At 37.6% G+C, this 16,390-nt stretch overlaps 1 protein-coding gene and 1 long non-coding RNA gene across 2 annotated transcripts in view; one reads left to right on the top strand and one right to left on the bottom strand.

Annotated features, from left to right (window-relative positions):
• The window catches only part of LOC100741329 (peroxidasin-like), a 348,980-nt gene that overhangs the window by 286,269 nt on the left and 46,321 nt on the right, over positions 1-16,390 (top strand). The gene's annotated exons all lie outside the window — the stretch shown is intronic.
• LOC105682164 lies at positions 601-942 on the bottom strand. Its single transcript, XR_001102823.2, has 2 exons — positions 788-942; positions 601-674 (listed from the first exon to the last, which is right to left on the bottom strand). It is a non-coding gene; the product is annotated as an uncharacterized LOC105682164 (long non-coding RNA).

Here is a 16,390-nt window from a genome sequence, read left to right as displayed (position 1 = left end):
CTTTGTGTATTGATTATATGGTTCTAAATTGGCTGCCTTAACGAAGACGGCGGATTTAATCAGCATCGTGAAAAGAGTCTAGCGTACAAAATGTGAAAGAAGTGAAACCTTGTGAAAACTATCTTACCTTCTTAGATAGAAAATATATAGCGACAAAATAGAAAATAAAATATATTTCTTAGTATTTATTATTGCAGAAGTCAAATATAAATATATCATGCTTCTTCCAATTAATAAATTTTAATAGGTGTATCGCTCTATTTTTAAAATTGATTTTTTGCTACGTTTCTTGTTTAAGAGAATTGACATTAACCGGCAACTCCAACTTATATTCGTCATACTTCGATTTGCAAGCTTTTAAGTGTCAGATTTTAAATGCTACAACGACGCGTAAATAATAATATTAAAGTCATTGAAAACAATCTTTATTCATCTCAGAAGTAATATAATTTTGATTACAATATTTATATTAATTATAATTGAGCAATGTGTGGAATTTTTTAAAACATTCATTTGGATGGATTATATACGAATAGTATGAATTACGAGACATGAGTTTACACAAATTTTTTAGATTTTCCCACAATCCCAGATTTTTTTCTCACCGATTGCGTCTTCAATTTCTCATTGAAATCTACTTCTGATTTTCTATTCCTATTTCTAATGCTCTTCCTCTAAACAGATATACAGGTATTTACCGATAACCGAACAAACACGTGTGTTCTGCCTCATTGTTGGGTAAAAGCTATCTATCACAAATGATTAGCGGTCATGATATTCAACATACCTATGCGAACCTGATTTCTTGCTATGTAAAGTGAACGATGTTGAACAGACGTCGCCGACGAATTATTTCAATTATTATTATTTAAATAACGCGCCAGCGGTACGCAAACTGGATTATTTAGATTGTAGTGGCCGGCGAGACGTGTTGTTGGTTAAAGTAATCACCCCCTTTCCGCTTGTACCACCAGTTACCAACTGGTGTATATTATATTATATTATATTATATTTGGCCCATTCGTCGTACTACGGGCTACCCCCGTCGTTGTAGGTTAAAGGGTTAAATACATTTGACTGCACCGAGTATCAACTCGTCTCGTCACTATATACACCAACACGTTTAATCGCACTCGACACATTCATATTAAACGCATACGTATATTTCGTAATATAAAGACAGGTATCGTATGAAAATTATTTGTTAGCGCAGCATCATAGGAGATGAAAATCGGATCCGTAGCGAACGTGTTAATACAACGATACATCCGACTTGCGTGTAACGATAGAAAAGCGTCGATTAACGTTAACAAATGGCAAACGTTGAGCGCTTTTCAGGAGAAGAACCCGGACAAAAAGCCACAGGAGACACGAGTGACAGAGGATGGCTCGCTCGTCCGCGGATAACGAGTTTCGTTTTCGGTAGGGGCAAAACAATGCCGTTTCGAAATTACGTATTCGCATGGACTACGCCCGCTATTTAGTCGCTAATAATGCAGAGACTGGCAGTTGTACGCGTCGCACTAATGGCCCGTCGGGGCTACAACCTCGACAATGCATCTTTCGAGACGATGCACTCCAGGAGGAAACTCCAGGAGGAGCGCGACCAAGATATCTAGAACGTGTAACAAAGATCCACGCTCCAGACCATTAAGGCTCGTTTGCCATTCCTTTACTTCGTGTATTTATCTTACGATCCAAGGAAAAGACGGAATACGTAGTTCCTTATCGGATACGTGTACAAAGCGGTCCCGAGGCGAGCCGTATAATTTCATTGGACATATCCGTGGCGATTCGTTCCACCGGTGCACAAACATCGTTGCAACGAAGGTACGTTCGGTCTCTCGTGAAAATTCTTTCCTCTATGCTCCGTGAATTACGAACGAGCCACGTAGTTTCTTTCGATTCTCACATATAGACTCGCGGAGGATCTTCGTCGGCGTTCTCGGTCCCTTGACTCGATCGCCGAGTCGAGCTTCGGCTTTGTTTTCTGACCGAGTCCTTGGGGGCACGGTGTTTTGAGGAACGTTAAATGAAATATATTTGAAGTAACTTTCTTACGGAACGTTCGGTGCGATGAGAAAGAACGTTTCCAGGAGTAACATTTCTCTACACGTTGTTCCACTTAATTTCGTAGATGTAAATCTTACGCTTGCGTCGTCGATTCGATGCTGAGCAAATTGGTGGAATTTTCTACGTTTTTAGATAAAAGAAACTGTTATATCAAGGTATTTGCAACAACAGTAGGTTTCTTCGTAGCTATCACAAATCGGATTATAAAGGAAAGAAGCGACGCAGAAATATAGGAAAATCTATTTTTATTTGCCGAAATAGTTGTTCTTTCTTTTATGTTTTATAAAAGTACGTTATACCTTGCTCTGAATGCTCGAGTTAAATTTGTCAATCGACGATAGAATTATTTTATCATCCGGTTAACCCGCTCCATAATTCCGTGCTTCTCCTAATTCCGCAACTGTTATACGAAACAATCAGTCAACTAGCCAAACTCACGCAAGTTAATTCGATTACATTTCCCTTCGTTATACTTGCTGCCTGGCGTTCGTAAAAACCGAACAAACAAATACAGAGAACATCTCCGGACGAACGAAACGTGTTGAAATTTCATAAAGGAGTCATCGCGTATTCTCGAGGAAACGACAATTCTTAATAAAGTAACAAAGCAGTCGGCCGGTTGTCTGTCACCGCGACACGCGCTGACAGCGTGACGGATGTTTCGGAACCATTTCTCCCTTTGCAAACGTCGTCACGTCCCCCGAGGGATTACCGGCTAAACGAATAATGGCTAGCCCTTTTTAGCTTCTTCCTACTTTCCTCCTTTCAGCCGCTAGCTATTACCGCTTATTGCATCACGCAATCTCATTAATATATTCTCACTGGTCACAGAGAACAACGCATTCCCGCAGGCGTCTGTTCGGCTCACTCTCCAATTAACGTTCGATGATGGAGAAATTTGAATGGGAAGCCAGAGAAACAACCGCGTTGGATATTTCTGTTTTATGAAAATCGATTTCGAATTTTCAAATAACGTAACGAAACTTGCTTTCGTTATCTACTTTTCTTACTTAAAAGAAGATGTTTCGTCAAGGGAATCTATTTTTTTAGTCGTGACAGGAATTCGTGAAATTTAACCCTTAGAGTGCTATGGACGCGTATATATGCGTCTGGCGAAAGCTATCGGTGTGGACTAAGGACACATATATGCGTTTTCTGTAAGTATCCGGCATGAACTGGGGACGCATATATGCGTTTGTCAATTTTTCCCAACACCTACGCAGAAGTAATACTATTACGTTTGTACGAGATAAATATAAATGCATTCCTTATATATAATGCATATATTTTATATCAAAAATCTACTGCTTCGAAACAAATTTAGTGAATTTTATTTAGCGTTGATAAGAGACATTTTACGAAAATATTTCCACCGCAGAAGCATGGTAGGAGGAGGAAAGGGAAAGTCCGAGGATTTACCATTTCGTTTAATCGATAGGCATTTTCCATTAAAATACCTTAATCGTGCCGGCACAACACGATTATCAAGAAGAAAATGCGTTGTTTGTGTGAAAAATAAGAGATGGAGCGATACGAATGCAGAAAATGCGATGTCGGATTATGTATCGATAATTGTTTTGAAATTTCTCACACACAACTGAATTACTAACTTGTGTTATACTTAGTAAATTTAGTTTTCTAGTTTATTGTTTTCTAGTTTATTACCCAAATTCCAGTTTATCGTAAATTTCAATGTTTATAATAAATAATTAATACTAAAAAATAACGCTCTTGAAACATTTAATTCTCGTGACAAAAAAATTACTATAACTTATTACGATTTACGCTTTGAATAGTCAATCGACAGAGTCCAGTCTAGCGAAAAAGTACTCCGTCCACAGCGCTCGTCAGCGCTGGTCGCGAGACCGCATAGGCCGCGAGTATTCAGCACTCTAAGGGTTTAAGGACTAAGTATTCTTCGTCGATTTTCCCTTCGTTCTATGCTGGTCTACCAATGTTTGAAAATTTTAGCGCGGCGCACGAGAGCATTCGAACACTTGCCATGGAACTTTTTTATGAATATATTACGCGCAGTGTACGAAACACTTTGAAATTTCGTTAGCACTGTAACGAGACACGACTATCGTGGTTATAATAGTAAAAGTTTGAATCCGAAAATATATATAGAAGTTACAAGACATTCACTGCAATGATACGCCTACGAGTGAAAAATATATAGATGACGTTACCGTATATTGTGGCTTATTAGTATTGCGAATAATTGACTCTTCGAATGCTCTGATGATCTTTGCGAAGTGTATCTATTAGATTGACCGAAAAGTGTCTTCGTACAAACGTGAAACCGAGTCTGTGAAATGTCACGGTGTTTATTTCAAGAGAACAAAATGGGTGGTGCGGAATTCGACAAAATAATATAAAACAAATACGTTGTGTATTATTTCCTCGTAAGACGAAAGAAACTATTTGGACAACCTAATGTAACTGCAATAAATGTCCTGTAACGTCTATATAATTACGACGGTCGTGTCTCGTTGCGGTGCTAATGAATTTTCAAAATGTTTTGTATACTCTATACATAGAAAGTTTTTACGCGCGGCTATATATTAGCTCGTTCGTAAAGTTCCTTTCGCTTTATGAGAAATTAATAGACGCACAATGTATTTTGTTTTATATTATTTCGTCGAATCACGTACGATCCATTTTGTTCCGTTGAGATAAACACCGCAATAGAGTTGGTTTCACGTTTATACGAAGCTGCACTGTTGTAAAAAACACGTTTGCGAAAGAAAGATACTTTCCGGACAACCTAATACTTATATAAAAATAATTAAAATACTTGCAAGGTAATCATTCTAGATGTAGAATAGTTTTCTCTATTCTAGAATAATTCGTAGTATTCTGCTTTTTTTGCGTTCTTAAATTATAAATTTCAATCGTGAAAACTCTCTCTGTCTCGAACGTAACGTTTCAAAGAACAGCCCACTATCGTGGAAACTCTGTGTTAAAAGGTAGCTTGGGGAGGTTAACATCGTAGCATTAGATAGCCAATCGTCGCGTGTGCAGGTCTCAGGAGGAAAAAAAGGTAACTGGCAGGGTGAAATAGTTGCTTGCCTGTTAACCTTTAGTGGCACATAGATCGTCCATGGCTGGAAGAGAAACGCACCACTTAGCCATGTTATTAATAGCTTTAATACCTCTGCCATTAAAGCGGAACGATGGGAAGCTGAACACCTGTGTTATTTCACATGCCATAGAAATTGCACGGTCGGGAAGTCAGCGATCTCGTTCGATTCTTCTACCTTCCTTTTCCCGAAATAACCATGCAGGATTTATATTTATGTCGTACTAGCAATAAACGACGTGTTTTATTTCGTCCGAAACAATGGCTCGTCATATTTCGCGATATCGTTCGGTTCTACCGTAGGAAAAACAAAATCAACCGGCATTGCGTTTAAGAAAGGTAACGCACGAGAACTTTGAACTTCCTTCGTATCCTTCATTCCGCTACGATTTTTTCCAAACTGTATTACCGCTTTTTAAGTCGATGTTTACATTTAAACTAAAGACACTGGGGATTTTAAACTGAAGAAACTGCGAGATACCACGTATCTTTGTTTATCTTCCTTCCCATTGGTTTTTTAATTAAAAGTAAATTAAAGTTTCCAAATTGGAGTTCCCGATAATTCCGAAAAACCAGCTTTCGATAATTCCGAAACTCTGAATATATTGAGATATTTAAGCGAAGAATTCGTGGAAAACGGTGTCTTGTAAATTGAGCTATTTACACGTTTAATATTTTATTTCCATCGAATTTCAAGCATTTGGAACAACATTGAAGAACCATTGGTATTGTCATGAACAAAATCCGCAGAATTTTTATTTTACCGTTCGCGATATCGGGTTATCGTTGGCAACGGCAGTTTTACGTAACCGTGGAGACAGAACGGTAAGAATCGAGAGCGAATTACTTGATCATTCGTGGTGTTGTTTACGCGAGGCTTTAAAAAAGAAACGCAAGAACGCGGTGTCTCGTCTTTCTTGGTTCGTTTATTACGATACGTTGGCGGATAGTAAACGACGGTGTTACGGAGAACATCACGTTGAAAAATCGACTGCTGTATTCTTCCTTTGGGGCATGAAATCGTCTGACACTTCTACGTCTCGAGAAATTGTCTGTCATCTGAAATATTTCGCAAGAGTAAAACGAATGACTGCTCGACTTCGTTATTCCAACTAACTGACGTTTCTTGATGCTGCTTGTTGCTAGAACAAGCGTTTTACATGTATCGTTAATAAGCTCAAATACGATACGTAAACACATTTTAGTTAAAAATAGTATTTTAGTCGATCAGATTTCCGTGAGCAATTAACGTTAATAAATTGAAAAATCAAAATATTCCAAGAATCGAGCAATGAAACATAAAAAGCATAAAATAAAATTAATTCGGTCATCTCGATGTTTAATTAAATTGATATTACTTAAATGTTATACAAGTTACCTATAGTTCTAGTTAAAAAATATTCAGAGTTACGTGATAATAAGAACGTAATAAATTTCAATAAAATTGGTTTCAACAAGATGTAAATTAATATTCCAAGAAACACGTCTTTCTTGTATTTATATAACACTACTCCCGTATTCAATAGGAAAAGTAGAAAACCTTTAAAACAAAGATATGTATCGCATATTCTTGCATAGAGTAACGTCTCGATGCATTTTGTATCTGAATAGTTTCTTCGTCTTAGAGAGTAAGCTGACTGTCTTCTCCTCGATAATTCTTATCTACGATAATCATCACGTCGACGATAATGACAAGAGTCGTTACTCGAATGCACTCACGAAGCACGACTTCCACTGAACATTAACCAACGATTCGCCTTTAGAAAGCTACGGAAAGAATACCGTATAATCTCTGATAAAAAAAAAGATCGATTCTGTGGAGAGGTTTACGCTGTACAGACGAGATAAGGAACTTGCTTTTCGCGATGTATTAATCGTAATTTATTAGTAACCGACTAATTTTAGTATCGGAATTTCGTTAACGATCAGAGCTTCCGATAATTACTGATAAGTCGAGTGAACGCTCCATTTTTGTATGTCAAATAAGGTAGAGATAAAATAAAAAGAAATGTTTAATTTAGAAATTTGTTAATATTGACACGAATAACGAATATGCAATCGATTGATTTAATTATGGGACTCGAGGATATTACATATCAGATATAAATGTCAGAATTTAATAAATCGTGTAAAAATATGTTTTTATCTCATATTCGCAGTTTTTTAAACCTCGCGTGTATTTCATTTTTTATAAATTTACTTCTCGATTTATTCCATTTCTTAGAACCGAACGTCGAATCGAATTCTAAGTTATCAGAATTCAGGGATTTTTGGTTGTTGTTCAACTGCAACTCGTTAATTACACTCCGTCGTTGTTACTGCCTTAATTTTATCCAAATTGTTTGGTAATTTAAATTACTCGAGTTTGATTCCATCAGAAGTTAGTGTTGTATTTCGCATTAGAGATTCTATAGTTCATGCAAAATTACTTACACGTCGGTCTAATCTGATCCCAATTTTCATCGCGCAGCAGTTCCGCTTTAAATTTCCGATGAAATTTCCGAGGGAGACTGAATTTGTTAAATTTACCTGAAGCGATCTCTAGTTACCCAAGTAATCTGTTTTCACCGCGACTGTGTTAACGATTTTTCTTTCGGTTCGTTCCTTGTCTTATAGAAAATCCCATTTTCAAAAAATTAGATCCATTTGAAACTTTGATTGCTGCGAAAGATGGATCCAAAATTTTACGAGCATATAGTCTCGCTCGATAGAAATCTTAAAATCAATATTTTCCTTTTCTAGGTACTTTCTCAGTGTGTGAATTGTTGCAAAAGAAATTCTGATGGCTGCACTGTGAAACATTTTCGATTTCAAAATTGATAATTCTTACAGGTCTGAGTTAATAAAACTAATTATTAACTAAGAAGGTGGTGCATCGAATCGTGTGAGTTACATCGATAAATTAATATGTTTTTGAGAAACTATGTGTGGTTAAAATTTTATTTGAAGATGCGAAATTTTACATACGTTAGCCTACTAATATCGAGATAATTAATCGTAGTGTCTATTTTTATTTAATCGTTTAATTTGTACTTTACAATTTATCCAGCTAAACATTTGATAAATCGCGTCTATGTTGATTAAATATTTTTCGTTCTGCTGGAGGATTGTAAGTTCACGAAGTCTTCGATCCTCTTTTCATGTTAGGACGCTACGACAGCGTGAAAAGTATGATTTCTGTGCAGCGGGGAAATTTCCAACGCGAAGCAAGGGAATGAAAAACGAAATTTCGGATCTGGCCACGATGAAAAAGATCTTGCCTGGAGAAACTAAGATATGAAGTTATAACGAATGCTGGACGGCAAACGTAATTACTTTTTTGTGTGCCGGTATACAGAGGAAACGAGAGGAAAAGGAAACGGACCAGGGTGGAAAGGTACAGAGAAGGACATAGGGAAGAACATGATGGAAACTAAAGAGTTCTTTCGTTAATCAACGTTTCAAAGTTTCTTGCTTTTCGAACTTCCGGGAAAGGAATATTACTTTCTTATTGACACTGTACGGCTTCTCGTTGCAACAGCGTGAGACATCGCCTCGTCGGAAATTACTTTTATCCCCACGCTTCTTCGCCGTTTCTTATATCCCTATAATTAGTTGCGATTATACATACAGAGATTCATCGTCACTCTATTTCTAGATGATGATTATGTTAACCTTAATTAATAATTGACTTTTACCTAAAATTAATAAAATATCTTTTTCTTATATAAAGCCATATTAAAACCTGTTTAGATCTATGGGGTCCAACTATGAGGAACAGCGAGTAATTGCAACATAGAAATTCTTCAACGATTTCAATGAAAAACTCTAAAATTCTTAATAGATGCACCTTGGTATGTCACCAACGAAACAATACATGGCGACCTTAAGATACGTACAGTTAAAGAAGAAATATGCAAATTCAGTAATAGATGTAGGAACATTATATTATTAGTTTGTAGGTAACAGTATGATTTATACGATATCGTTTGCACTCGCAACAAATCGAATATAATACCCCGTTTCACGTATTCGTTACTCACTACTTCTACGACATAACAACGCAAGGATCTTCACACGACAACGATAAATTCAACTCTGACTCTCTCGACTCTCGTTACAGTGTTTTCCATGCTCGCTTTTTTCCCAAACGTACCTTGGTAGCGTTCACGACACTCTTTGACAACGTCAACGTATCTTGACAATGCTAATAAAAAATTACCCCTCGCGCCACGTCCTTCCCTGACGTCACACTATCCCATATAGATATCACATAAGAGTTAACGACCACCAAAACCCATTAGTTACTTAATTACTTGGCACGATGGATCAGATCCGCAAGCTAAAAAGCTAGAATCAAACATACGATGATCACTTATTATTCGCGTTATAGTACCACGCCAGAATAATTTACTTATAATTCTCAATGAAAATTGGTTGTAAAATACATCCAAAGAAAAAAAAATCATACCTTCTTAAGCAATCGTAAACTCTGGCTATTGAGCGCCAAATAAACTACGATCCTACAGAGTATGCTGTCTATTACCCTCCTCCCTCTAAAAGGGTGTTTTCGAACACTCCGCGATTCTTATGGCAATAAAATAAACACACTTGGACGTTCTGATGTAACCTATAGCTCTAGTCTATAGCTCGTCGGTATTTTTGTCCAATTTCTTTATCGAATTTAGTAATTTATTTTATCGAAATTCCAAGCAGTTTCGTGTAACAGCAGTGTAGTAGAACGTTCATCAAAATTGTCTATTGTCTGGAACACTTACGGGAGCTATCGTAGGTATACGAAAAACGAAAATAAAAGACTGTGTAAACATAATATTTGGCAAGTATGAGCGATTAAATCGGGTTATGGGTCGGACAGGGAACGTCAGCGAGCGTATGCAGGCAGCCGCATCGCGTGAAACATTGCAGGAATTATGCGTCGGCCTCCATTACCGGCGGGTGTCGGCCAGAACTTTCAACGCGGCTCTGCGATTTAGCGAACGAAACTTCGAAATGAGGACGAACGTGCCGAATACGCGATTACGGCGCGGTAGTTGCTACGAATCACACCCAGGAGACGCCGTTTCTTCCTTTTTCTTGTACGTAAAAGAAAGAAAGAAAGAAACGGAGGAATTCGAGGTTGGACCATCGCGAAAAAAGCAAACGTCGCGGGATTATCGAAACTTCCACTGAATCAGCGTCGCAAAAGAGAAGGTGGGAGAAAAACGACGGGAATTGTAAAGAGAGGAGAACGAAGGGGTACGAGTTTTGCAGGAACGATGCGTTTGTTTTACTTGCGCGACATCGAAATCGGAAATATTACACCGCGGGGAAATAAAACGGCTGGAAGGAAAGGCTCGCGTGGAAATGGCGTGTCTGAAACCTCTGTCGCGTGCAACGAGCTACCGTTTCGGATGGTATTCGCGTTTTTGTTAACGACTCACGGCATGAGAATCCTGGGGATCGTTTCGAGCTATGGTTAATTGTTTGTAATTGCTTCTGTCGGGCATAGCTACTGTGGGAGTAGTAGGTGCTGGGTTTGGCTCAAGGCGAGTCCTTCTTGCAAGTGGAAGTTATGCAGACTGAAATAGTTGCGTTGAATTATGATCGTATATTGTCATATTTGTAAAGGGATATTATATTTTAGAATATGCGAAGTACCTGTTTGTCAGAATTCTATTATTTTAAGAATTTCTCAAAGGACACTTACGTATCAAATTTTGCTGCTTAGCAATTTCAATATTAACAAAATTTTACTATACGCTATATATACGTATTATACAGATATTTTAGTATTATACGTAGACTTTATATATCGTAATCGAGACTCACAACGTAATTTATATCTATTTATTTCTTAACAGCGCGATAGTAAGCTTAATGAGACTGCGCAAATTATGCTTTTTCTGTGACGAACAGCTGAAAGAAATAAAAGAACGAACAAAGCCTGGCAGAGATCCTGCCAGCAGTATTACGAATGAACATATTGATATATATGTATGTATATTGTTATGCATAAAAGAAAGTAACAGAAAAACGTGATTTATCGTGTTTCTCGTCTGTAGCTTTCAAATATTATTTTATGGAATTTATCCTGAAATATAGGATTACTTTATGAAAAAAATTGTTAGGTAAAAATTACTGGAAAAAGAGATGCGCGTTGCTTAAGCTCGGAAGCTACATCTGAGCTTTAAATACTGGTTGTCAATAGTCGACGAGCAGTTGGGATACAAATTACACACTCTGTATGGCCTGGAAACGTCGATTCTCTTATCGTTCGTGATCGACTGTACCCGATAAACACGTACGAGCCATCTAACCTGACCTGCGAGAATTCGAGCGCCTGTGTATAGACTATCGCTCAACTATGCTGCCTTTACGTTTTCTTCATACTGATCAGAGTCAATCACGTACGCGAATAAACGAGCGTATAACGTTCGCGCGCTCATAAATCCTCAAAAAGCCAGCAATCTTTTCTATGGACAATCAGCAACGTATTCATTGAAATTTCAATGCGGATTTGATTGATGGCCCGTGATAGAATTTTCATTGGTTCGAACTTTATACATTTAAAATAGCGCGTTGAACAAGGTAAATGATCGCTGTTAAACGCGAGCAATCAGTATCTTTCAGTTTCTAAATGTCTACATATTTCGAACGTAATCGAAGGTAAATTTTATTCGTGAAAAATTCTTGATTTATAATATCTGATACGATATACATAATTACGAGCACCGCTTCTTCTCTGAATCGATATCGATATGACTCGTAATTCTGTTTCAAAATGGAATGATTTATATCCTATCGAAAGCTCTAATTTTACTTCGATATAACATCATGATGCATTACGACAACCCATTATTATTAATTACAATGAATTACTAGTACCTTTTGCTTTACTATATTTTTTGTTCAATATTGATACTGCCTTTCGTTGCACAGGTATTAGGTCGTCCGGAAAGTTTCTTTCGTCTTATAAGGAAATAACGGATGCACACATTTTTCGTTTTATATTATTATATTATTTATCCATTTTGTCCTATCAAAATAAAGATCACAACGTTCGACATATTAGGTTTCATGTCTTGTTAAAAATGTTAAAGACGCGTCTGTAAAAGAAAGACACTTCTCGGACTAATATGATAGTCCGAAAGCAAGTATAGTCGCGAACATCGTGCGAATTCATTGTTAATAATATTGTATTTTATTAGGTTATATAATATTTTATTACTAATTTGTTCTTAAAAATCTCCTTTTTAAACGTATGCTTTTTCTTCATACTGATACAACATTCAGTTACGAATGTATCCGATGTAAAAAGTATTTCCAGGACTCTGCTATTGTTGTTCCACTCGCGCACGGTTGGACCTTTCACTCGCGCAGTCGCGTCGATTTTCTGACTGGCGCACTCGGATCTCTCGCTCGCACCTCGTCACGACTGCCGCAAGCTTGACACGTGTGCGGTGGTCAGTGACGAGCGCCGAGTCAACAGCTTTTTACTCCTGCTAGACGCGACGTACGCATTTCCAGGAAAAAAAGTAGGTCGCGACGTTTTTAGGAATGGCAGCCGCCATTCACTATTTTCGTGCGCGCTCAACGCTATCTTTTAGATGTTATATCACGGCAACCAGTTGTGATATCGACTCGAAACAAATTTTATTTTCAAACGGAGACTTTTGTCCATTTAGGAGGTCAGAGGATAATATGAAATCGAGAGAGGAACATTTTTACGATGATTTCATACTATTGCTTCGCTTGTAACGTAAAGCTTGGAACGTTTAACAAATATAATTTATTTATCCGAAGAGATTTCGCTGTTTGAAATGTACTGAAATTAAATTCGCTGAAAACACGTGTTATATAAATAGAGAATAAAAGCAGTCCATAAAAGCTTTGATATCGAAACATGCATATAAATTTATTATGGTAGCTTGTGTAAAAATGTTCCTTATACAATTGCATGCAACATATAATACCTTTCTTTATATCAACAAAGAGGATTATAAAACATTCGTATCGTTAATTTTATTGTAGTTTAAATTTACGAATATTTATAACATTTCTCTTTTTGATAAATGATCCTTAGCGTCGATAAGCTTCGCTCTTAATAAAATTGTTCACAAATGGTACTAAATAATTTTCAGAATACAAAGGATTGATATTATTTGCAGATAAAACAAAGAGAGATAGATAGGAGCGAGGAGATTAAAAATTGTTATATTCACAAAAATAAATTTCTTGATTTTCTAACAAGCGAACGATACCATAAAGCAAATTATTCTTCGTCTTCCTGACGTCAAGCCTGACGATCGATTCTACGATATCGGCCCTCGTAAACCTTAAATTTCCTTTTCTATCAAATACGTTCTTTCTTGCGTGTTCTTATGCTTTCTTTCTCGATATTCCTTCGATATTTCCTCCGCGAAAACAAGAAAAACCAAGAAGCAAACGTACGAGTTCCTACGTTGAAAAGTAAGGTGGGTTCTCACGAGCGTATCAAGTGCCGTGAAAGCAGAAGAATGCGCAAGCTCGATAAAGTCTGTGGACGTTTTCTACGCGACGTGGACGTCGAGCAACTGATAAGGGATTGTTCGTTGCCCAGCAGACGCGGTCCGGTTCGCGACGTGACAGCTGACATGACGTATCGGTAGGCGGCAAACTCTTTAATAACGCACCAACCTGAGCAAGCAAGATGCTACCGGATGATGGAAAGCAGATAAACTACACGAACGAGTGTAAGAAACGCTTAGCTTTCGTTTAGGTAGCTAGCGATGGATAGTCGCGTTTCACGGATCTGTATTCGATAAGGAAGCGTCCGATTAATTGGTCAATCCTTAATTAAGAACAAGGATATACTTTCAGAAAATGCTCTGTGTTGACACATCCATCTTTTTATTGGATTTATCTATTTTACTTTATCCTTGTTTGTATGGAATGTCGATTTCTGACCGAATGTTTTTTTTTTTTCATTTACGTCACGAAAAGCTAGGATTTATCGTTTGAAATCAATTATCGTTTCACGCAAACGATTGATCGTAATGTAGTATCGTGGACAGATTGTTTAAGAAATATCGGGTTGACCATGAACAATGTCGTGAGAAAGCCTAAGTGCTGGCAAGCTCATCAATGTGTCGTAGGTTCTTCGGTCAAATAATTACGCGGAGAAAAGGTCTACCTGACCATGGCCACGGTCGGTTGCGCAACACGTACGTGGTGGGACTATGAGAAAAGACAAAGGGATACTTAACACGTTGACTGCTACGACACCCGTATCCTGGTGACAGCAAAGTTTCCGGAAATCACCCGTATTCGGGTGGCGCTTATTTGACTACTTGCGAAGGACCGTCGTAGGTATTGAATTGTTATAAAAGTAATACGAAAATGGTTTATTAAAAAAATTATTTACTCGTATTACTAAAATATCGATGGGAGTATCTAGCAGAGAACGCTTGGTACTGCGGCACGCGTGGCCTGACGAAGATTTTAGTGAAACACGCGTGGCAGTCAACGCGTTAAGGAAGAAAGACGAATTAACAGTCAGTCGTGAGTTGAGAAGTCAGAGAATGTGATCAGCGTTGTGAGAGTTGGAATCGTGGTGACGAGAGTTGTAAATTAACTATTTGGTTGTCTTAGTTATAGCACATTACTGTATTTAGTTCACGTTAAATAACCATTTGATCCATTCTAAATAAATAAAAAAATCCTACAGTAATGCTCACTATGAACTTTCTAAAATATACGCATGGAAGTGTCAGTTTGAAGTTATATAAATTAAAGTTGTACTAAACGTTTTCTAGCGAAGAAAAATTGTTCTAATATGCATAAATAAATTTGACGCGTTAACACGTTTTAAGCATGGTCGAAAAGTTTTTCGCGTTTTACCACTGTACTGGAGATGCTTAAGGTAGTTACCGAGCCAACTTGTATTATCATGTTTCCCGCGTGTTCTTTTTCAAAAATTAAAGTCTACTTAATGTCACATCCTGGCTACTAGATAACTCCCTGTAAGACTAAGTTTAGTCATCCGTTATAAAGTTTCCTCATTGTCCCCTCCCATTTTTCGTAATTATTTCTAGGAATCGCGCCACGATCCCTTTGATTGTCTTATCTTTTTACTGCCAAGAATATCTACGAAGAAACGTCCGCCTCTTACGCAATTATAATTCTATTTGAATTAATTAGTCGTTATTGCAATTTGTCTTAATCGGATGAAACTAAGGAAATATTTTAATTTATAAATATACGTCATTTGTTTCTATTCGATGTTAACGCATCGACGATACACACTACATGCAGCTTCAACCAGATTTGAAATACAACGAGCTAGCTCCATAAATTATCCTTTATCAGACAAAATAAATAGTCCGCGATAAGGCAACCTTATTCGGTATTCACGGCAAATTTTGATGTTGGTCATTGCTGAAGTAACGCGTTTCGCTTAATGAATGATAAAAAGGAGAATACAGTCTTATAAACCACGATAGACATTCCACTACCGTTTACTCTGGCCGCTAATTATCACCAAGAAAAAGTATACAATAGTTTTCGTTATTATTTGATCAGTTTTAGTTGATTTTCAAGACGCACAATTTCAGGTTTAAGTTCAAAGTACGAAATAAGGGACCACACTACGCATGGAATCGCTTAACATTTTCAACTCCGACCAATCTCTCTCTTAGACTTAACCCAAACACAACAAACTTTATATATTCTCTTCTCAGGCGCGATAAATTTCACAAAATTTTTTCTTCGAGAAAAATTGAGGTACAAAGTGAGTCCTGTTTCGCACGCCAAAAGAATGGAAGAGAAAAAGGAAGGCGATGTAGCGCAGGGAAAGGTGAAGAGTTCGGTCGGCACGTTTCATCGTTGTCGTAGAACGCGGCATAAGCGCGTTTTGCAGCCGTGGATGCGGCAACGGAGGAAAGCAGAATATAAGTAGCCGGAGGAAGCATGTAAAGAAGGTAGGAAGGAAGGAAAGAGGGAAAGATACGTGTAGTCCACGACACATCTGAGCTTGCAGCCTGCAACTTTTCCCATCAACGTGCGGCAAGCTTCGAGCTTGTTATGCCAAGCTTGAAGCATGTAACGCCAGATGCCGCATATTGGCTCGCACCTGACCCGCACCATCAAAAACCATACTTCTTCGATCAGACACACCTTTCCCAAAAAAAAAACCTAGACTGCTTTTTATCCAACTTTTCTCTCTTCGCTTGCGTTCAAACCTAACTTCGCTTCTTGTCGAACTGGGTATCGTTTCCC

The sequence above is a fragment of the Bombus impatiens genome, unplaced genomic scaffold (genome assembly GCF_000188095.3).
Source record: "Bombus impatiens unplaced genomic scaffold, BIMP_2.2 scf_0096, whole genome shotgun sequence".
Taxonomy (NCBI): domain Eukaryota; kingdom Metazoa; phylum Arthropoda; class Insecta; order Hymenoptera; family Apidae; genus Bombus; species Bombus impatiens.
The sequence above is the reverse complement of the archived record's forward strand: the minus strand, read 5'-3'. Positions and strand labels throughout refer to the sequence as shown.